The following is a 24,393-nucleotide window of genomic DNA, read 5'->3' on the forward strand; positions in this document are numbered from 1 at the left end:
CCTTAGGAGAATATTACGCAGGGAACCAGGACCTTACAGGGAACACCTGTACTAGGAGAAAACAACCAACTAAATATCACCGTACATTTAAGGGTATAGGCCTGGGAACAAAACACATGATGCATAAACATACATTCAGCGGTGTAAGAACAAGGCACATGATGCATAAAACACATTCAGAGATGCAGCACAGGAGAACACATGATGCATAAACAACACATTCAGAGGTGTAAGAACAAGGCACATGATGCATCAAAACACATTCAGAGGTGCAGCACAGGAGAATTCGCAGAAATTATGCTTACATCAAAGTCCAGGTTGCGCCACTGCACCAAAACCTAAACGTAGCAGCTGCCCACTACTTGCTGGGCAGCTGAGGACAGGGACAGAACAGGGCCTAAACGCTGAGGGAAATGGATAGGGGGAGTCTGGAGGAGGAGTATAAAGGAGCATGATTGAGTTGTGAACTTGTGAACCTCAGGAATGCAGACTGAGGCACCTTCAAATCAATAAGGAATATAAGATGAAGACAGTGCTGCTGATGGACTTGTTGTGATTAGGTGATTAGAGTTTTGTTGTGGTAAAAGTTGCAGAAAAAGAAAGACACACAGGAATAAAAGTGAATAAGGACGAAAAAAGGAAGTCATTTTCAGGGCTCAGTGTCAGGGAAGTAGAGCTCGTCCTCCAACTCCATGATTTGAGACGGGAGTAGGTCAGGTAACAGAGAAGAACTTCCGTCACCTAAGTCGGTGTCCTCTTCTTCCTGCGTGCATTCACATACTTTGTAATCTGGTGGTATCAAGTGCTGATTCATCTTGATCAGTGTTAACCTTTCCACATTTTTGGCCGAGAGGCGGGACCTTTTTGAAGTTACAATGGCACCAGCAGCACTGAAAACACGTTCAGAAGACACGCTTGCGAGTGGGCAAGACAAATAATTTAGAGCCAGGTTGGCGATCAGTGGCCATAGAGCCATTTTCCTGTACCAATACAGCAATGGGTTCGTATGAACAAAGACCTGTGTTGGCTCATCAAGATAGGCCGGCACCATCAACTCAAGGTTCTCCACGGTTGCTCCACTTTGCATACCATCTGTGGCTTTCTCAGCACTGGAACGAACAAACCCTTGATGAGTTAGCCACTCCGCTTCTGACAATATTATGGCTGGGCCTGGTGCAGGTGAGGATGATGATAGGGTTGCTGCTGGTGTCGTTAACGGCTGTGAGGGAAAGTGACTCCCTTCGGCCACAGATTCAGAAGTGGAACTGGACGCTGGATCGCCTGCTGATTCAGTTGGACTTATGACTGCTCCTTTAATTCTCTGCCGATCTTTTTTGAACCGTCTGGCTGACACAGCTATCCAATGTTTGTATTTTGAAACATCTGCCTCATCAAAAGGAATGAATGCTTTGCTGGCCACTGCCTTTTTGTACCGTGGATCCAGAATAGTGGCACAAATGTAATGTTGTTCTGTATGTATCTTTTGAAGCCTTTCATTGGCAACTAGGCGGCTTAATAAGTTCTCCGCCAACAGATATGCAGCTTGCTTTCCACCATCATCTCTCAACGTTGAAGACACCGCCTTCAGTTGGTGCTCTAGCATGCGCAACAATGGGATAGCTTTTCTCAAAGAACAGTCCTCCCTGCTGACTTCACGCGTGAAGACCTCAAAAGGACGAAGCATGTCTGTCAGGCTTTTAACTAGCTGCCATTCCCTCCGACTCTAGCCTCAAGTCATTAATAGTAGAACCTACTGTAAAGATATAGTCATTGATTACCATGCACTGCTCAAACAGACCTTCAAGCATGTAAAAGGTTGAGTTCCAACGTGTTGCCACCTCCTGGATGAGTTCTTTGACTGGCATTTTACGTACAAGTTGAATGCTCCTCAGCTCCTTCCGGGCCTTACAAGAATGGCTGAAATGTGTGCAGATTCTTCGGCAGGTGGTCAGTAACTTCTTGACCTGGTTTTCATTTTTCAAGAAATCTTGAACAACCAGGTTTATACAGTGCGCCAAACACGGCACTCTGAAATAGTCACCGTCCTGCATGGCCCTAACTATATTACTGCCAGTATCCGTGGAAACATAACCAACTATGCAATTTCTTGGTTGCAGCCATTCAGAGACCTTACTTTTAAACTCATCCAAAATGTTTTTTGCAGTATGACTTTTCTCCATGGCAAACATGGCTAATGTTGCATGTTTCCGAGAAGCTTGAAAAACTGTGTCCAGGTCAGCAACTGCACTTGACTTGTCTCTAACCCCTGCAAAAGACCCTGCAAAAGAGACCCAGTGTGCAGTGATGCACATGTAATCAAGGGCTTGGCAACTGGTCCACATGTCTGTTGTCAAGTGGATAGTGTGAACAGCACTCTTCTGCAAAGCTGCCCCAATCACCTCCAGCACATCTTGATGTAGTGCTGGAACCGCAACTCTGGCAAAATAGGACCGGCTAGGAACCTTCCATTTAGGGCAGACTGTTGCCACTAATTATAGAAACCCCACCCCTTCCACGAAAGAAAAAGGGAGAAGGTCCAGCGCTAGCATTTTAGCCAGCTTCGCATTATACAGACGTACCGTTGGGTGGTTGCGTTCAAATGGCGCCTCCGACCAGAACATTCTGCTAATGGTAGGTTGGATCATTTTACGTGATGATGATGATGACCTCTTCAAACCAGTGAGGCCCATTGATGTAGTTTTTCGCATTGGTGTCTCTCCAACACTCTTAGTGTGCCTCATAGATGTTGCAGGAGTAGAGGGTGTGGGCGATACCACTGCAGTGCTGCTGCCAGGGGTACTGGGTGTACCAGATAAAATGTCTGTTGCTTCTTCACTTCCCCCCTGCACAATCAGATTCTCGTCATCATCAGATTCAATATCAAGGGATTGGGCTGCTGGAGACTTCACTGTAAAGCGGATCTTAGCGCTTACAGATAGACAGAAAGTGCGCCGCCATCGCGGGCCAAACACCCTGGCCACGCCCACTGCTTGAGGCCACGCCCCCATCCATCTTCAAGTATGTACATTCCCTGGAAGCGCAGCGGACGAGCGCAGCGGGCGCGCCTAAGGCAAGCCCGTCTGCGCCCGTCCGCCCAGGCCGTTCCCAGGGCCCCAAACCCCTGGTGAAAAAGGCCCACTGTTGCGGACCTTTACGTCAGACACGCTTCACTCTTTGAGATGTCTGGTGAAACATAATTGTAAGATCATACCGAATGACCGACTGACGTCCATTTCATGCCCATCCTGTAATTTCCGGCTTGAGGCTCCTCGGCGTTGCCAAAGATTTACTACAAGTCACCAGCCCATACAAAAGTGGTCTTTTGGCAGTCTTAATTGTCGTTCTCTTTGCAAATATAAAAAAGATATCCACGACCTTCTGTTGGAGGATACCTTTGATGCCCTGTTTCTCACAGAAACTTGGCTTCACGATTGTGCGGGCCCTGATATCGCAGAAGCTTTGCCACCTAACTATGCTATTATTAGAAAAGACCGTGGCATAGGAGTTGGGGGAGGCATAGCTGTCATATTTAAAAGATCATTTCATTGCACCTTGGAACCAATTTCACTTACTGCCTCTGAGACGGCCCTTTTTAAACTACAACTACACCCTAAATTTACCTTCACTGGTCTATTGATTTATAGACCACCTGGTCCTGCGCAAGCCTGGGCCACCCAATTTGTGGACTGGATCGCCTCTGTTAGTAGTAATTATGACAGTCTGTCTATCCTAGGTGATTTAAATATACACCTGGAAGACCCATCTTCTAAGCTAAGCAGTAACTTAATCCAAGACCTGGCGGCCATGAACATTGTGCTGTGGAACTCAGGAGCAACTCACAAAGGAGGCCATCTCTTGGATCCTATCTTTTCTAGTATCCCTTTATCCCACTGCCCTCCTGCTCTACCCTTGCACTGGATGGACCATTTCTTAGTCAATTTCAGCATACCCAATCCTACAGTCAACAGGCTATTCAGCCCGCAGCCACTTCTTCGGAATAGAAATTGGAAGAAGCTGGATATTAATTACCTCACCTCCATCTTAGATTCCGCCCCTGTCGGCGAGATATTTGGCTCAGAAGATATTGAGATAGTAGCCAAAAAGACTAACGACTGGCTGTTAGGAGCCCTAGACACATGTCTGTCCTTAGCTCATTAAAAACTTATAGCCCATAACCCTCCAGCACCATGGTACAATGAATCATTGAAGATCTTAAAATCCAAATGCAAGCGTTTGGAACGTTTATGGAGGAAAGAATACTCCAACATAGCTGGAACCACCTACAGAATAGAGCTCAAACTTTACCATAAAGCGTGTACCATGGCCAGAGCAACCTATGTGGCAAAAACCATTGCCGAAGCTACAGACAAATCAAAGACACTGTTCAACTTAGTAAAGGATTTGGCCGGTGCTAATTCCACAGCTAAACCCCCTTCGTTGAACGAAGTACAATGTGAAGATCTAGCACTGTTCTTTACAAACAAAATAGAGACCATCTACCACGATATAGTCACGCGAACAACAGACTCAGGCAAAGACACACCCTGATCCTTATTCTAGTGAGGTGAACACCTCCCACTCTATAGACCTACCTTACGAGCCCTTGTCGTTCTGGCCGGAATTAAAAACTCAGGATCTTAAAGCCATCTTAGGGAAACTGAAGTCGGGCTCCCCGATTGACCCCCTTCCTGTCTCAGTATTAAAACTTCATGACACCTCACAACTGTCTGTGATATGTCAGACCCTCAATGTATCCCTATCTTCAGCGAAGGTTCCATCCATGTGGAAACATGCAATGGTCTCGCCACTGTTGAAAAAACCTTCTGCAGACCCCAAAATCATGACCAACTTCCGTCCGATATCACTGCTACCTGCCTTCTCCAAAATCCTGGAGACCCATGTACATGGTCACCTTGCCAAAAACGGCCTACTACATTCTTCACAATCTGGTTTCCGCCCTGGCTTCTCAACCGAGACTACATTGCTCGGGGTGACGGAAAATCTTCGCCTTTTGGTCGACAGAGGGGAGTCTGCTGCGCTGATCCTTCTGGATCTCAGCGCAGCATTTGACACCATCTCCCATCCCATTTTGTTAAAATCTCTCTCGGCCATGGGCATTAGAGGAACTGCATTGGATTGGATTGCATCGTTCCTTACTCTTAGGACTTTTCAGATTGCCTCCCAACACCTCGACCTCAAAAATCCATCATTCCCCCTATGGGGTTCCCCAGGGATCAGTCTTGAGTCCCCTACTTTTTAATCTGTATGTAACCCCTCTTGCCCAGATTGCGGAAGATACAGTTCTAAATATGTATACATACGCAGACGATTCCCAGATTATTTTCTCCCTTTCAAAAGATGAACAGGACGCCCCCTCTTGCCTTCAAAATGGCCTCAGAAAGAATGCAACTTGGATGAGTAACAACCTACTCAAGTTAAATGGCAACAAGACGGAGGTCCTAGTAGAGGGTCCAGATCACTACTTGTGGAACCCTAGGCACTGGCCCTCTGAAATGGGCCTTCTACCTACCCCGTCTAACCAAGTACGTAATCTGGGTATCATCATCGACAATAAATTAACCAGGGAGCCACAAGTCAACAATGTTGCAGCCATCTGTTTCACCAAACTGAGATGGCTTAGAAAAATCATCTGGATGTTGCCAGAAGACACGCAGAAGTCAGTAGTCAATGCTCTGATCACCTCCCGATTAGATTACGGGAACGTCCTATACCTGGGATCAACACAAGCAGTCAAGAGACGTCTCCAACTAGTCCAAAATGCCCCGGCCAGATTACTCTGCAAGTGCCCCAGAAGGGAGAGAATATCTGGACACATCAAGGCGCTCAATTGGTTAAAAATCGAAAACCGCGTGAAATTTAAGACTCTGTGCCTTATGCACAAAATCAAATGGGGTAATGCCCCCAGATATCTACAATCCCTTGTGCAGGCTTACATGCCGGCTCGCTGTCCCAGGTCGGCATCTCAAGGCCTCTTTTGCGTACCGAAAGTGCGCAGAGCTACGATCGGAGGAAGGTCTTTCTCACTGCTGGGCCCCAAGCTATGGAACACTCTCCCACTGAACTTACGTCTGGAAACTCGCTATGACCACTTTCGCAAAGCAACCAAAACGTGGCTTTTTAACCAGTAAATTGTTCTAGCCTCCCTCTCAGAGTTTAACATCCTGCTCTGCAATTTAGTGTCCCTCAGCGTCGGGAAACCCTTTGTTGGGTAGCTGTCGCGCTTTAGAAAACTAATAAATAAATAAATAAATAAATAAGGGATACATTTGGATTTTTTTTTCTTTTGGCTTCCTCGATCTTCCTCATGTGTGCTTCCCACTAGATAGTTAGGGTGGTGTTGTTTGAGATGACCTCTCTGGCCTCCGGTACCATAGTTGGTACCAAGCTTACCCCGACCAACTAATACTTTACAAATCGAACAAACGACCATGTTTTCCGCCTTTGCGCTAGCAGTAAAGAAGTCCCAAACTGGGGACGGGTGATGTCTGTTGGTGGTGGAGGTGCTACTTTGACTTTCAATGCCAGATGAAGTGGAGGATGGGCGTGGCTGAATTCATTTCTGTTGTTCACTTACAGCACCACTACTTGAGGTCGAGCTGGATGGAGGTCCATGCCGGCCCTTCTGACTAAAAAAGATGGAAGCTGCAGGTCGTGTTGGTGTTGTAGTTAACGCTGGTGGTACCAGTGCCACACCGCCCATATCCCGCTCAGCAGCCATTCGGGCTAGGGTTAAAATGTCTGTCTGCTGCATACCTGCTGGGGCTGGAGTGACGACTGTGATGACTGGGTCATCATTGTCAGACTGTTCATCAGCAGCAGAAGATACCACTTCTTGTTCGTCGTCATCACCCATAAGTGGAAGCTTTGCGGGAGCCTTCCTTTTAGGCTTAGCTACCTTTGTCAGCTCATCATGGGGTGACTCACTCTCAGACTGCATTGGTGGGTTCCAATCAACATCAGCATCATCAGAAGGAAGGGGGCTTGAAGAAGAACTTCTAGTATCCCTCCTTGACCTTTTTCTTGCTGGGGATCTAGAAGACCGTGGATAATCATCTTTAGGAGGAGTGGCTTCCTCGGATACCTCCTCTTGAATAGCAATTTTCTGATGTGCCCCTACTTCTGGAGGAACAAGCGTTGTAGGCAGTTGTGCCGCTCCATGAACCTCTAGTTGCACCTCTCCATGCACCTGTCCATGCGCCTCTCCTTGCGGCTCTCCTTGCGGCTGTACTTGCGCCTCTACTTGCTCCTCTCCTTGCGGCTGTACTCGCGCCTTGCCTTGCCCATGTACTTGCGCTTGTACTACTTGCACCTGTGTTTGTGGATGTGGTTGTTAAACACTCGTCAGCTGAGTTACACCCGGCGTTGATTGGATGGTACTTTCTTGTGATGAGCCAAGATAACTGGTCGATGGTGATTCAACAACCAAAGTGGCTGCCGCAGCAGCACTCATGGTGGTCTTGGACCTAACTTGGCATGGTGGCACTGAGCCCAATGAAGCGGAGGTGCTGCTTCCAGGTTGGTCCCCGGCGGACACCGCTGCTGCTGCAAGCGTCGGTTTTTTTCCCCCAAAAAGGTGTCGGTGGGCACACCAGTCTGCTTGGTAGGTGGTGCCACTTGCTTCTTCTGCTCCTTCTTACTGGCAGTGGCACTGGTGACTTTTTTCGCTGAGGCGCTACGGCCAACTTTCTTTGGGGCCATCTTCTTGAGATGTCAGAACAGCAGGCCGCAGTTGCACGAGTTGCAGAGTTGTCTTGTCTGTGGCCACACGTGACGTCATGTGACGTTGTGCTGCACACATCGCTGCAGGACTTCCTCCTGGCACTGGTGGTTCTCTTGTGCACCTAAAAGCAATGGAAGCCAGAGGAACATCAGTTATACACCCCAAAAAGTCAAAAAACACTCAAAAATCCACACAATCCAATGCCATCCATGCCCTCAATGATGTTTAAATTCAAGACAACCCAGAGAAAGACTAGGCCCATGCACCACTGAGTACCCCTGGGCATAATAGTTGAATCCAAGGCAAAGTGGGTGCAGGCCTGAGCACACTACCTGGCTTCAAAATGGCCCCTTGACCCCCACCACATGGCCAGGCCCTGCCTGTCCCAGGCCTCAAAATGGCCCCCACCCACATGGCCAGGTCCCAACACCACCCCACCAAAAAGTCAAAAAACCCTAAAAAATCTGCACAATCCCATGCCATCCATGGCCTCAATGATGTTTAAATTCAAGACACTTCAGAGAAAGACTAGGCCCATGCACCACTGAGTACACCTGGGCATAATGGTTGGTGGTTCTCTTGTGCACCTAAAAGCAATGGAAGCCAGAGGAACATCAGTTATACACCCCAAAAAGTCAAAAAACACTCACAAATCCACACAATCCCATGCCATCCATGCCCTCAATGATGTTTAAATTCAAGACACCCCAGAGAAAGACTAGGCCCATGCACCACTGAGTACCCCTGGGCATAACAGTTGAAAGCAAGGCAAAGTGGGTGCAGGCCTGAGCACACTACCTGGCTTCAAAATGGCCCCTTGACCCCCACCACATGGCCAGGCCCTGCCTGTCCCAGGCCTCAAAATGGCCCCCACCCACATGGCCAGGCCCCAACACCACCCCACCAAAAAGTCGAAAAACACTCATAAATTACCACAATCCCATGCCATCCATGCCCTCAATGATGTTTAAATTCAAGACACCCCAGAGAAAGACTAGGCCCATGCACCACTGAGTACCCCTGGGCATAATGGTTGAAAGCAAAGCAAACTGGGTGCAGGCCTGAGCACACTGCCTGGCTTCAAAATTGCCCCTTGACCCCCACCACATGGCCAGGCCCTGCCTGTACCAGGCCTCAAAATGGCCCCCACCCACATGGCCAGGCCCCAACACCACCCCAAAAAGTCAAAAAACACACAAAAATCACCACAATCCAATGCCATCCATGCCCTCAATGATTTTTAAATTCAAGACACCCCACAGAAAGACTAGGCCCATGCACCACTCACTACACCTGGGCCTACTGGTTAGTGAGGCTTTACAGGCATCCCACAATTTAAAAGAAAATCAACATATAAAAGTGAGCTAAAATTCCATGACATAAATGAGAATTAAGTTAAAAAACAAATCACAGAAACAGTTGTATCATGCACCAATGACTAACCCTGGGCCTACTAGATACTGTGGCTACCCACCACAATATATATTTTCTTAAAGTTGTGAAAACAGTTTTAGAACTGTAGTTGCCTCTACTGCAATGCCCCAAACAAACAACACCAACTTACTTGTAAAATCTCAAGTCCAAAAGTGATTCAAACTCCAAAGTCCAAAAAGTCCTCAAATACAAATCCAGCAGCAGTCATAGAAAGTAATCCTTCCAGCTCAACAGCCAAATGAAAAGTGACCAGTACATGCACAAAGCACTGGGAGGAGCCTGCTGGACAGGAACAGGAAGTTGGAGACTCTGAGGCACTTCCTTCCTCCCCACCCCAAAAAATGGACTTCTGCACCAAAAAGTGCTGTCAAATGTCAATCGTAGGAGTTATTCTGATTCAAATCATCATTTTCACCAGGTTCATGCTTCCTGCGATGGATTTCTTGTGCAGAATTGCAATTTTTGTCAAACTCTCGTCGTGCAAGATGGCAAGCCGCGATAGCGTAATTGCATTCGAAAAACTCTCGCGCGATCACAAAGCAAGATCAAAAATGGCGCAGCACACGCAAAACCTGAAGAAAGACAACTCAGCGGACTCAGAATCACGGTAAGACAACGCCGCGCACGCTATATTGTATTTTTCAAGCGCGACCAAGCAAAATAATTCGTAGCTTGCGAATTTGCGGATTATAGGGTAAATTAGTGCGATTCACGAATCGCCAAAAATCCGCAAATTCGCCTGCGAAACAGATTTTACGCCCACGCTTAGGCGCGACATGTATCGCCATTGGTCCAAATAGAATTATCGTGGGTAGTGTCTGTTCTCGGAAGCAAAAAAGCGTGGGATTTCGTCAGGTTAATGGCCAGTCCTGAAATACTCTCAAATGCAATAAATATCTCCGCCAGTGGCGTTAAGTCAGACCGGAGATCTTTAACATATAAAATTATGTTGTCCGCGTATGCCCGAAAAAAGATGGGTTGTGGGCCCGAACGGGATACCCTGGGAGAAAATTACAAAAAACTATTTGATGGACAGAATGTAGAACAATGTCTTACATTCACCCCAGTACAAGGATCTGGGCCTAAATCCATCGTTTTTTGCACTCCACACCACCCTGGGTTAGATAATGGCTTTATGCAAATCAGCTCTGACCCTGTGCCCCATGGGAACAGTCCAGTCCGAACTACACAGCCATATCTTTCCCAGACCGGAATCAAGCATCCGAGGACCGGTTTCGAGGTAACACCTCTCATCAGCCCGGCTAGCTTGACTCCAGGGGTGTGGAGGCTCTGGGACCCACGTCTGAGCTACCCCAGTACACTCAGGGAGAGAATTACAAAAAACAATTTGATGGACAGAATGTAGAACAATGTCTTACATTCACCCCAGTACAAGGATCTGGGCCTAAATCCATCGTTTTTTGCACTCCACACCACCCTGGGTTAGATAATGGCTTTATGCAAATCAGCTCTGACCCTCTGCCCCATGGGAACAGTCCAGTCCGAACTACACAGCCATATCTTTCCCAGACCGGAATCAAGCATCCGAGGACCGGACCGGTTTCGAGGTAACACCTCTCATCAGCCCGGCTAGCTTGACTCCAGTGGTGTGGAGGCTCTGGGACCCACGTCTGAGCTACCCCAGTACACTCAGGGAGAAAATTACAAAAAACAATTTGATGGACAGAATGTAGAACAATGTCTTACATTCACCCCAGTACAAGGATCTGGGCCTAAATCCATCGTTTTTTGCACTCCACACCACCCTGGGTTTGATAATGGCTTTATGCAAATCAGCTCTGACCCTGTGCCCCATGGGAACAGGCCAGTCCGAACTACACAGCCATATCTTTCCCAGACCGGAATCAAGCATCCGAGGACCGGACCGGTTTCGAGGTAACACCTCCTCAGCCCGGCTAGCTTGACTCCAGTGGTGTGGAGGCTCTGGGACCCACGTCTGAGCTACCCCAGTACACTCAGGGAGAAAATTACAAAAAACAATTTGATGGACAGAATGTAGAACAATGTCTTACATTCACCCCAGTACAAGGATCTGGGCCTAAATCCATCGTTTTTTGCACTCCACACCACCCTGGGTTAGATAATGGCTTTATGCAAATCAGCTCTGACCCTGTGCCCCATGGGAACAGTCCAGTCCGAACTACACAGCCATATCTTTCCCAGACCGGAATCAAGCATCCGAGGACCGGTTTCGAGGTAACACCTCTCATCAGCCCGGCTAGCTTGACTCCAGTGGTGTGGAGGCTCTGGGACCCACGTCTGAGCTACCCCATTACACTCAGGGAGAGAATTACAAAAAACGATTTGATGGACAGAACGGGATACCCAGCTCCTGTGCCTCAGCTCGCAGTTTGATAGCCAGGGGCTCCAGCACCAGTATAAACAAAAGTGGCGATAGCGGGCATCCCTGCCTCCTCCCTCGGAATATCGGGTAAACAGCTGAAATATGCCCCCAGTGCTGACCCTATCCGTAGGGGCTTGGTATAACAGGTGGAGCCATTTAAATAACCTTGCGGTAGCCCAAATGTACCCAGCGCCTTAAAGAGCTATTCCCAGTTTAGTGTATCAAACGCCTGGCAGAGGTCCAGTGATACGCAGCCAGCATTAGTGTAATGTGGTGGGGTAGCCGACATGATGTAGTGCAGACTTCTGGTGTTCAAAGATTTTGCTACGGGCCGGTAGAAATCCGGTCTGATCTATGTGTATAAATGTATGTAGAAGGGGTAGGAGCCTGTTTGCTAGAATTTTTCTAAGAATTTTATATTCTGTTGACAGGAGCGACAGCGGTCGGTAGCCTGCCATGTCAGTGGGATCCCTACCCGGTTTTGGGAGTGTGACTGTCAACGCTTGTGCTGTGGTCAGTGGCAATTTGCCTTTCTCCAATGCCGAATTAAACAGGAGTTCAAAAAATGGTGTAAGAGGGATTCGCCAAAGATGTCATAAAATTCTGCAGGCAATCCATCCAAGCCAAGAGTTTTATTACGGGAAGCCCTTTAATTGACGTTTTTATTTCAGCTTTGGTAACCGGGCCTGAAAGTTCTCGTAGTGCCGTTGGAGTCGGCTGTGGGCACGTTAGGGTGTGTAGGAAGTCGTCTGTTTGTGTGTCCCCGCGATCCGCGGGCTTGCTGTAAAGCGTAGCATAGTAGTGGTAGAAGGCCGTGTTGATGTCATGTTGTGTATGCGCTGTTCCGCCCTCCAGGGTAGTGACCTCCCTGATCACCGTGGCAGGGGGATTATCCCTCAGTAATTTAGTCAACCTGATTTATCCACCTCAGTGTGAGTCCGCTGTGTGTATTGCTGATAGTCTATAGTGCGAAGGGATTCCAGTAGTTCCGCGTGAAGTATGCAGACTTCCTGGAGTGGCCCCTGCATCTCTTTGTTGCGAGCTGCCTCCTGCTCTAAGCGATCCATCTTGCGTTCCGTTTCTATGAGGGATTTATTAACCTCCTGCCTAGCACCCACCGTTGCGCTGATGGCCCTACCGTGTACTACCGCCTTAAAGGGATCCCATTCTACCAAGCCATTAGAAGCTGTTTTGCTGTTTTCTGAATCATTTTTGTCCACCATAAGCGTGGAAGGGTATACTCAGATGTGAGTCCCTTCCTCATTGCACCATCAGGATTCAAGCAAGCCGGGCCGAAGACGGCTGAAATGCCAGAAACCGGTCCCGGAAGCTTGTTTCCTTCCCAGTATAAGAATTGGCTTGGTAGTTTGGTCTGCCCTGTTCCCATGATGCACTGGGCCAGGGTCAGACTAATTTGTATATAGCCAAGTTCTGAGCTGGGATGGTGCAGTGAGCTAAAAAACAGTGATGGATCAAGCCCTGATCGTTGGACTGGGTAAGAGTGGTCTGCTTAATTCAGACACTCTGTTCATCACCACCCCCTTTTCTGAATCACTAGTTGTGTAAAGGGCACCCCATGGCGAATCCAGATCGTGACACCCTGTGCAGAACCGGAAAAGCTAGTGGTGAACACCTGCCCCCTCTATTTCTTTCGGAGCTTCACTGCCTCCTGATTTAGCATGTGGGATTCCTGCAAATACACATGCAGCTACATGCATCAACGTTTTTAGGAGTTGCAAATGGTGCAAATCGGTAAATTCGGCCGTTTGTGATTCCTAAATATCTTTTTTGGATGCATCAAACATTTTTGGGAAAATCGCTATTTTTAGCGAATTCCAAAAATGCGATTGCTTTTAAGGAATCGCAAATTTCCGATTCCTTAAAAGCAATGCATGATTGCATTTTAAATTGCGAATTCGTAATTAGGGGGTGCAAATTACCACGAGGTTGAACCTCGTGGTAATTTGCGAAAAAGTTTAAAAATGCTCAAAATTGCATTTTAAACACTCTAATGTTACAGACATAAATGCATTTCAGGGGTGCAGGGGGGGTCATTTGGACCCCCCCTGCACCCATGAAATGCATTAACATTTTGCGAATCGCAAATAGAAATTTGCAAAATGTCAATGCCTTCCCATTGATTCCTATGGTCCTTTTGGCCCTAGGAATCAATGGGAATTGCGAAATCGCAATTTAGAATTCACATAATCCTTGCGATTCGGTAAAAATGTGATTTTCACCGAATTGTAAAAATTATGCGAATAAATTAATGCATCCCATTTTGCGATTCCTTATTTGCGATTCCCTATTTTTCGCAAATAAGGAATCGCAAAATGTCCCGATGATGCATGTGGCTGTAACTGTGCTTTCCTTCTAAGTAATTGAGCGTGTATCCTATGGCGTTTCTGTAAAGAGCCCAGTCCCCTAACGTTCCACGTTACAATGTTATACAAACAAAGTGTATGCATTGGGATATCTTGGTGGACCTGCAGTCAGACCTTGACCTATGTGTGACAGTGACCGAAAATCACAGGGCTAACAGACCAGTAGGACCTATCCCTCCCCAAAACCCCCAATACTCGTCCGGTCGAAGAACTATACCGGACCACTAAACTAAACATGGTAAACAGAACAGTACCCTGTACTACAACAGCATTCACAAATTGGGGGACATTGCCAACGCCGCCCACAGAGCATGGATTATGCTCCATTGTGTCCGCGAGTTCCGAACCTCTCAGAACCCGGGCCCTAACCTGTAAGAAAACTATAAACCAAAAGAATATCAGCGGTCGAGATCAGTTTGTAAATAACAACATCATAGTAGTGTTAACCAAACAGACCATCTGCTGTTTGTGGGGTTACAGAGGAAAACAGGGCCACGCTGCCCTCAGAGTCCGATTTATGTAGATCTTTTTCAGAAGAACCTGAATCTTCCACGAGTGCAGGATGTTGAAAAGTAGCTGCCGCAATAAGTGCCTGCACCTTGCCCTGTTGCCGTTGTTGCGATGTCGGATTAGGCTGTCAGGAGTTCCCACGTATCCGTCTACTTCGGCGTACGCAATTCCGATCCGCGCAAGTGAAACTGCATTGAGTCCTTTGGGAGGCGTTTTCACCTGTCTCTGAGGGATCCATTACCTCCAACCATTCTTCGACGTCCTCCTGGCTTTCAAAGAAATGCTTCTTGTGTTCATAGATGACCTTTAGGCGGGCGGGGAAGACAAGAGTATACTTGAGGTTTAGATCTCTTAATTTCCTCTTTAGGGCAATGAATGAAGAGCGCTGACCTTTGTACCATAAGTGTGTTGTCCGGGTACAATGATATCTGTGCATTCTCAAAGTTGATCTGTCCCAGTTCCCTCGCTTTTTGCAGTAGTGTGTCCCTGTCCCTATAATTTAACAACTGGAAAATGAGAGGCCGCGGAGGGGTGCCCGGTTTAGGCTGGCCAGTGAGTATTCTTTGCGCGTGTTCCACACAGTATTGGGTGGAGAGACTCTCCAGGATAATCTGATGGCGGAACTGCTCCATGTACGTCGCCGGGTCCCGTCCTTCACATAGCTCCGGCAGGCCTATAACGCGGATGTTGTTCCATCTCATCCTTCTTTCCGCATCTTCCACCCGATCCAGCACAGTGGTAACCTGCTTTTGTAGCTGTTGCACTGCGTCGTGTTCTGAGATTGTTGCGGGGAGAGGTCTGTTAGTGCCATGGTATTATCTTTCACCTTTAGCGTGGTCCTCTTTGAGTAGGGTGAGGCCCGCCATGAGAATGCCGATTTGTTGTCCTATGGGCTTCCTCGAGTCCCTGACCTCTTGCAAAATGAGGTCCAGCTTGTCCACCGGTGCCGGCTCGACAGTAGGCGGGATGCAGCTGGTCAATTGCGACATCCCTCTGTGGTCCACCTGTGTCAATGCGGGGTCCGTGCTGGGCCCGGCGTCCTGCTGCCTCCCTCTATTGCAGCCCATTACTGCAAGGTAGATCACGGGAGGTCACCGGTACAACCTACCGTCGCAGGGCAGGAGCGGGCCAACAACCGGCCCCCACTACAGTTCAACAAGGATGACCGCACAACCCCAGGGAGGCGCACACCACCAGTAAGCCTCCCTCAGTGGCAGTGGCAATGTTGAGCACGGTTCTTCACTGGTCAGGGCTCCGCAAACCCACCAGTTCCCTCTAGCTGCGCAACACTCACAAGCGCCTCACTAGGTTCAATGGCCGGGCCGTGCAGGATCTGTGGTAGATAGGGGTTTATTACCTCAGCCAGACAGTCAGTGGGCCCCCAACTGTTGCGAGTATGTCCATGCCACCAGTGCGATGTGCCACGCACCATCACTCGTGGCGCAGTAGGGCCGTCCAGAGCGACTCACCGCCCAGCTCCCCGGCAGTCCCCACGCCAGGCACTCCGTGTAGTGGGTGCTCCTCTGGATAGGGCCCCTACTGTTGTTGTAATCACCCCCATAGTAGGGGGGGCCGCCGCAGCACACCAGTCTCAGAGCAGCGCTTATTTCCAGCGTGCTGCGTGTAGGCCACAAGATATTCCCGGGGCCCGCGTGATTCAGTCCTTGGGAAATAACCTCCATGTGCGGCCGCAGCCAGCAGTCCCACCCGGTCTGGTCTGCCCCCGTGCGGTCGACAGCCGAAGGGACCCACCTCTCGTATTTGGGTCGCTGTCACTGGTCCCCCGCTGCAGGACGGTCACCTCTAGGGACGGCTCCGAGCCGCAAGGGCAGCAGGCAGGCCCCCGCAGTCCGGCCCGTTTCAGCCACACAAGCAGCGCAAAGGCCCTGGTTAGAGCCACACAGAAATCCCTGGTAGCGGGGGCGCCATGGGCCAGCCTAATAGTCGCTGCTGCTCCGCTGAGCAAAGATGCATCCAGCCATGGACTTTTTAGGGCAATATGAGGTGGATTTAGGCAGGATTCATGAGCCCGGGTCTGGAGCTCTGCTAATATGCAGCCGCAATGTACGGCTGTCGGCCACGCCCCCCTGTGTGGGACCCAATTGTGGTAACAGAAGAGGTTCTTGAACCCCAATGACCCTCAGCACTCACGGGGACTTCATCCCAGAACCAGTAGTGCACCAGGAGGCGCGTTTGCAGAGTGGTTTAGAAAGGAGACAGGCCTCTGACGAACTCTCAGCAATCCCGCTGTGCGAGACTTACTGGTGATAACAGGAGGGACTTTTGGGCTCTAACGACGCTCAGCAGCCAAGGGGACTTCATCCCCCAACCAGTAGTATGCCAGGAGGCACTTTTGAAGAGTGTTGGAGAAAGGGGGTGGGGCCTCTGACCAGCTCTCCACATTCCCACTGTGTGGGACTTACTGGTGGTAACAGGAGTGGTTCTTATCCCCCAACAACCATCAGCCTCCAAAGGGATTTCATCCCCCAATGAGTAGTGCCTCAGGAGGCGCATTTGCAGAGTGGTTGAGAAAGGGGCGGGCCTGTGAGCTGCAGCAGGATTCACTGTTCCACAGAGTTGCCCTGAGCACCATGAGGATCCACTGGATAAGGTAATTTATTGGTATTTATTGGTCCCTCTAGGACCTCTGACACACCCCTTTATTCAATTTGCACAGAAAATGTCATGGGGACTGTTTCCCAGTCCATAAAATGGTGTCCGCAACTTCCCAGTCGGGTTACTGCCAGCCAACTGGGACCTTGCTGTGGTGTGTGGAGCCACAAATCCACCGTGAGTCGATCTGCGCAGGGTCCATGTCCCTAGATCTACAAATTAGGTTTTCTTTTAATATCTCTAAGACTAGTGAACTGATTGACACCAAATAACAACAAGTGTCCTTTCTAGACCAAGAGCTAGCTTTCTGCCCAATTTGGTGTAGTTCCGTCCAGCAGTTCAGGCTGTAGCCATGTTCAAAATCCCTATTGGAATTATCAAAGAGAAAAAGCATTTTGGAATCCCCCTTTTTCTTGACCCCCCTTTTTCTTGAACCCGCTTGATGAATAACCACAAAACTTTCAAGGCAGCAGTTGATGTGAGTGGCAAACTTTCACGAGGATTCATCAAACTGCGCCTAAGTTATTGGCGAAACAAAACGTGCTTTTCCTATGAAAACTAGGTCCGAACTAATTACAACACACATAGAAGCTAAGTCTGTCAATATATGATTAAAATGTATTATTTTCAATACTAACCAGAATGCAATGTTGCACACGAACTACAGTGTATAGATTGCCTTCTTGCATAGGCCCAGACACATCGCCGTAGTTCATTTAAGCAAACAAATGTGTTCATGAGGATAACCTTGTTTAAGAATATATAGCGAAATGAATGTGTTTAATGTTCATATTTGAATAACCTAATACCTGAACTAACACAACATTTTTGGAAGCAAATGTGAGAATTGAATGCATTTTGGCTGATATTTAGTGGAGTTGGGGAATCTCCTAGGTTTTGGGGAAAACTTTTACAACCACATCGGAGAGTCATTAATCAGGAAAAGTATCTCAATCTTGCTTCCATTACATTTCAGCCGATTGAGAATCACACATTTATCCACTGATCGCTGCCATTTTGAACAGATAAAGAGGAGGCTTTCTATGTTGAGATCCACTTTTCAAAATATATGGATGCTGTCCACATCCATAAATGGGCAGAATTGATATGACTGAATTAAATTCACAAATTGGGTCAAATGAAATATTAAAGAGAAAAGGCAAATAAATCAGTTTTGTGGGACCCCCCCCCCAAAATTTTTTTATATATATATATATATATATATATATTACCTACTGGCGGTCGCTAGTAGGTAGTTACAGTTCTATTTGGAATAACTTTGGCGCCGGTTGACGAATCTACCTGAAAACTTCCTCAAATTTGCCTTGCGGAGCTCCGGTCCTTCCTTAAAAGTTTCAGGGGGATTCGTCAAGCGGGGGCCGAGATAAAAGGGGGTCCCAAAACGTGTTTTCCCTATGTTAATTTCCATAGGGCGGTCAAACTCACTTTTAGCCCGATTTGCGCAGGGGGACCGCCCGGTACGCGCACCGGGGAGCAGACCGGGGAGCGGACCATGGGGAAAAAAGAATGACAGAGTTTTTAAAAAAGAAGGCTTTTTTTATAAATTGGAGGTAGTTCTAAAAAGAACAGTTTTTTTTCTTCTTTTTGTTGTTTTATATTTTTTTATTGTTTTTTTGAAGATTTTGTACTTTTTTGGGTTTTCTGAACAGTTTTATATTTTTTGGTATTTTTCATGGGGAGAAACGAAAAAACAGGGAATTGAAAATGGCTCAACTGGAGCAAAAAAAAAAGAAAAGAAATAATTCGGGTTTATTGGGGCATTTGTGGTTGTCCCCAGCAACGACGATGAGCTTTACGCTCTGTTCTCCGTAGGAGATGGTCTTCCCACAATATTTACAGATAATTCGGAAATCTGCCAATCGTGGCTGAATGCAAGGCATCGTCTCACTTTCCTCTGGTGCCGACGGAGTGGGTTGCTTCCTTTTTGAGGTGGTGCTTGTGGATTGGGGAGGGTTACTGGCCATTTCCCTCATCTCTGCAGCAGAATAATTTATTGGATGCTTGCGCTGCATGTGGCGTATCATCTTGTTGTTTCCAAATGAATATTTCTTGTTCGGGTTTCCCCTGGAAAGTTCCACGCCACAGAATTTGCAAGTCACCTTGGCTGCATTTACTTTTTTTTTCCCCACTGAGATCGAAAAAAACTCCCATATAATGTTATGTTATGCTACGCCATACTTTTAGATCGCACGGCTACCCCAGGGGGTGTCTCGGCGCTTTGACAAAGAGGCCTGAAAACCAAAGAAGCACAAAGGCAGCAAATCGCTACGATCTCAGAGTTTATGCAGAAAAAAGCATGGTCTTTAGCTCCTTCCTGAAGGCAAGAAGACTGTTGGCTTTATGAAGAGTGAGAGGGAGCTCATTCCAACGGCAAGCCGCCACATATTGGAAAGACCGTCCTCCCATCCGGGCCCGTCTAATAGACGGTACATCCATTTTAGCCAACTCAGCTGACCGCAACATCCTCCGCTGCGCATAAAAAGCAATGCGCTTTCTGATGTATTTAGGACCCACCGAGTGAAGGGCTTTGAAAGCCAGCGTGAGGATTTTAAACATAATTCTTCTAGAAATAGGTAGCCAATGCAGCCTATTTAGAAGCTCTGAGGCTCTAGCTCTCCTTCGCAGACCGAATATGGCTCTAGCCGCAGAGTTTTGTACAATTTGCAGTCTAGCCAGTAGATACTTGGGCAATCCTGAATATAGCGCATTAGCATAGTCTAATCGAGACCCTACTAACGCCTGAACGACAGTTTTTCTATATTGCAGGAAGAGCAGTGGAAGAAATTTTCTGAGCATCTTCAGGATGCCGAAACATTTCCCTGATAACCCCATAATATGGGGACGAAAAGAAAGGTTGTCGTCGCACACTACCCCGAGATTTTTAGTTTGGGAGGACACCTTCTCCGGAGGGAACATGTCCTGAGGCCATCACGACTTCCAGCCGGGGTCAGGGGCACAGCCAAAGAAAAGCAGCTCAGACTTATCCGAGTTGCATTTCAGGTTGTGCCGCTGAAACCACGCAAAGACCGCACTCAGACAGTCTTTGATCCTGTCGCCGTCAAAAACCTCTCCTTTCCTGCAAGTGAACAGGAGCTGGGTGTCATCAGCGTAAGATATCATCTGGGCCCCAAAAGCCTCCGCTACCACTGCCAGAGGGGCCATATAGATATTAAAAAGGGTGGGGCTCAGAATGGACCTTTGAGGAACCCCCACCTCTAGCGATGGCATTTCGGCGGAGAACGGTGGAGCCCAGATCACCTGTCGACGGTCCGATAAAAAGGATTGAAACCAATCCAACACCGTCCCACGCAGTCCGATCTCCCAGAGTCTTAAAAGGAGACCGTCATGCGGGACGGTGTCGAATGCCGCCGACAGGTCGAGCATGACTAACATAGCCTTCCCCCCGCGATCAAGCGTCTCCCTGATGGCTTCGGTCACCTCCAAGAGGGCTGTCTCCGTGCTATAATTAGCACGGAAACCAGATTGAGAATCATGGAGAATGTTGTTACTCTCAATAAAGTTGGTAAGTGTGTGCTGTACATGTTTCTCAACCACCTTAGCCAGAGCAGGAAGCAGGGAGATAGGTCTATAGTTAGCCTGCAACAAGGGATCTAAAAGAGGTTTTTTGAGCAGCGGCAGAATCAATGTGTGTTTCCATTCCTGTGGCACCACTCCGGAACTCAGGGACAGATTGAGCAGGGGGTTCAGCAAGCTATTTACTGCCGAAGCCATTCTACCCAAGCATTTTGCTGGACATACATCCAGAGGTGAGCCAGATTGAAGTCGGGACATCAACTCAAGAGATGTTGCACAGGACATCCGTGGAAAGACCGATAGTGTAGGCCCAGGCTCTGCCCCTGATGATGGTACAGGCCTCCGCTTACATGCCAACGCATCAGCGTCCATGGAGGGGAAGGATTCCTGAATAGCTTTGATTTTTGATACAAAAAAGTCAGCGAGCTGCCTAATCCACCCTTCAGTATGGGAATGAGAAAGGGCACATGCAGCAGGATCAGCAAACTCCTTGACAATTCTAAACAGTTCCCTACTCATATTAGCCGCTTGATCTATTCTGCGCTCAAAATATTCTTTTTTGGCTTCGGAGATATATTTATGGTACTGTTTTATGGCATCACGGTATTTTATTTTCTCCTCTGGGTCGTATTTGCGTCGCCACAGTCTTTCCGCCTTTTTACACTCTTGGCGCATTTTTCGTAATGCAGAAGTAAACTAAGGAGCGGACTCGTGGCTGGGGGCTGTTCTAGCTGACTTAGCTGGGGCTAACTCCTCAAATCTAGTTTGCAGCCATTTCTGAACCAAAACCAGGTCAGCGTCTAGATCACCTGTAAGTTTGCAAGGATGCCGACAGAGGGCATCCGACAGCATATCTGCTGTAACTAGATGAAACGCTCTAGACTGTCGAGTCACACCCTTCTGTACTCTCTGGCTGGTCCTCAACTCATAAGGGATACCAAAATTTATTAAAAAATGATCCGACCATAAGACGGGAAACGGCGGGGACACCTCAATCTGCGTCGTAGAAAAAATTAGGTCAAGAGTATTGTGAAATCTGACGAAATTGATGTACATAGACAGCATTCATTTCCCTTCTTCTCCCACTCCTCTCCCTGTGGGCACCATGGATACTGTAAATTATTGACCGTATCACCCTGCCAGTAAGAACCCGTACCCCTATGCATATGTACAGCCATTCTAGGCACCATGGCCTTTTTACCCATTGGAATCCCCAGCTTCCCTCCTGCGCGTATCTTGCACCCCCCTCTCTCATGTATAGACCGTGAAACCCTTTCCCTTTGCGCGATCCTGATGTGAAAGGTAACCCTCCTGCTTGACCCAGGCATTCCCCATTTCCCTCTCGAAGAAGCATCCTTCGCCTCAGCTGGCGTAGCCCCCCCCAGCTGTATCTGACTGCCCCCGTTCTCTCATGTACAGGTCGTAGGATCTCTCTCTCTCTCTCTCTCTGCGCGACTCTGGCCCTGCACGCACCCTGACCCCCCTCCTTCTCCTCATATGAGCAAGTCATAAACCCTCTTCTTCCGCAAGGCCCTGTCCTTGAGAGTCACGGGCGCGCCTGACCAACACCTCCTTCCCTTCCATGAATGCCCCTCTGTTGACAAGCCTTCCCTCCGCGCTCGATTGTCCACGCAGGCATGAATACCACTCCTTTGATGACCCCTTCCCCCGAGTCCGGCTGACCACACATGTCCGAGGCCATCGCCTAAGCCAGGAGATACCATTTACTGCCCTTATTGTATGCCTAGCCACCCCACCCCCTGGGCCATGATCAGGCGTACATCCTACGAAAACACTCAGCTGCGTGATTGCCCTCCCCTCTTATCAGCAGGTCAAGGGTCCCCATTGTGAACGTATGTGGAGTAGGATCACCACGAGGATTATAGGGATGTCTTTCTTTTGCGTCATACTGTCCTGATTGTACCATCAAATGTTTTGTAAAGGTATAAAAGCAAGAGTCTCAAGCTCACTTGTTAGAGCACCTCCCGAAAGACACTGTGTTTCGTGTCCGAAATGACTGGCTCTCCTCATGAGAATTAAACTCTGTTCTTGATTCCTGCTTCCAGCGCCCGTCTCTTTATTTTGGTAATTATTCAACATGGGAGCTAAGAGGCGGTTTGCGCCAGCGGCCTGGGCATCGATAGAATTATGGGCTCACTTTCCACAATTGGCGTCCCAACGCGGGGTCCATCAGTGACATAAGGTTCGGTAAGAGAGATCCAGACGAAGAAGTGAACATCTAAATGATCGGGGTATGCCTGCCTTGAGAGGGCCCTCGCCCGGCTGCCGATCGACAGAACTTCACCAATTCTGAACGGACCTCTCTTGAGTGACCTATTGTCCTGACTGGAATCCCACAGGAATGCTACATGGAGTAAGAGAACGATCGGGCGCTGGAGGAGGGAGTCGAAGAACTGTCCGTATGGTCCGGTCCGGGTAAGATTAAGTAGGGTGTTTTTACGCCTGATTGGTAGGGTGGTTCTATCCACCTGATTGATTGATTGATTGTATTGAAATCGGTATTTGTATACTGATATTGTATTGGTTGGTATTGGTTCATTTAGCTTTGAAGGCTACTTGACATATTGGTTCTCTTCTGGAGAACGAGACATTCTCTGTTTGCAAACAGCGGCGAATAGGAACGTCGTCCCTCTTTGCAGATAGAGAAGGGTAGGTAATGCAGACTTTTGTCCCCGTTGTAATCCGTCATGCCTACTTTTCTCCCCACTGATTGTTTGAAGTCGATTAATAATCGATTGTTGCTCTTTGAGATCTTCCCTGTCCACAAACAGAGACGAATAGGAATATTCTGTTCCCTTTATGGATAGCGAAGGGCAGGTAATGCAGACATTTGTCCCCGTTGTAATCCGTCATGCCTGTTTTTCTCCCCATTGATTGGTTGGTTGCCTGGACATTGTTGTCCCAGGAATTGTTTCGTTTGAGGTATTTTCTATTTGCAAACAACGTGAAATAGAAATATTCTGTCTAGTCTTTGCAAGTAGAAAAGGGTAGGTTATGCCCCTTTGTGAATTCGTCAGTCCTACCCACTCCCCACTGGTTGGTTATTGTGGGGTAGCTCGCATGGTCCGCCCAGGAGACTACCCTTATGGAGGACATATGCTCTCTACTCATGGGCCATTTAGTAGAAATAGACCGACTGGTCCGTCCAGGAGGCTACCCTAGTAAATGGAAGTACATCGCTCGGTCTGTCCAGGATGATACCCTAATGAAGGAATATATGTTCCCCTTTTGATCGATAATCTCGTTCCACCCCGGACCATTTATTGGAGGGAACTCGTCTGGTCCGTCCAGAAGTACCCCCTAGTGAAAAGGACGCATAAAAAATATGAAGTGATCACCGTTCCCTACTAACAGAAAGCTTTAGCTCGAAACACGCTAAGGAAGAGAAAGAAAAATAAAAAGAAATCAGGCTAAGTCAGTAACCCCCTGATGAGCTTTTGACTTCACCAAAAATAAGAAACATTAGAAATAGTTCGTAGTAAGAAATATAAAATGGCGAAAAGGTTTGATAGCAGAACATAGCCACGAGGTAGCTAGGCTCCACTGCCTGTTCCTGCTCCCAACATGTCTGCTTCATTTCCCACCACGCCCAAATAACGGTCACATGAAATAGAAAGCAAATCAATAGGTACCTACCCCCATTCCGGAAGCTCCCGAAGTGCAACGGGTCCGTGGTTACGCCCATCCGGAAGGCGAGGCCTCGTGGCACGAGGGACTCGCCTGGCCACGGTCAGGAGGAGATGATGTTGGGCAGGCGGTCCAAAGGATGA

The sequence above is a fragment of the Lissotriton vulgaris genome, chromosome 4_1 (genome assembly GCF_964263255.1).
Source record: "Lissotriton vulgaris chromosome 4_1, aLisVul1.2, whole genome shotgun sequence".
Taxonomy (NCBI): domain Eukaryota; kingdom Metazoa; phylum Chordata; class Amphibia; order Caudata; family Salamandridae; genus Lissotriton; species Lissotriton vulgaris.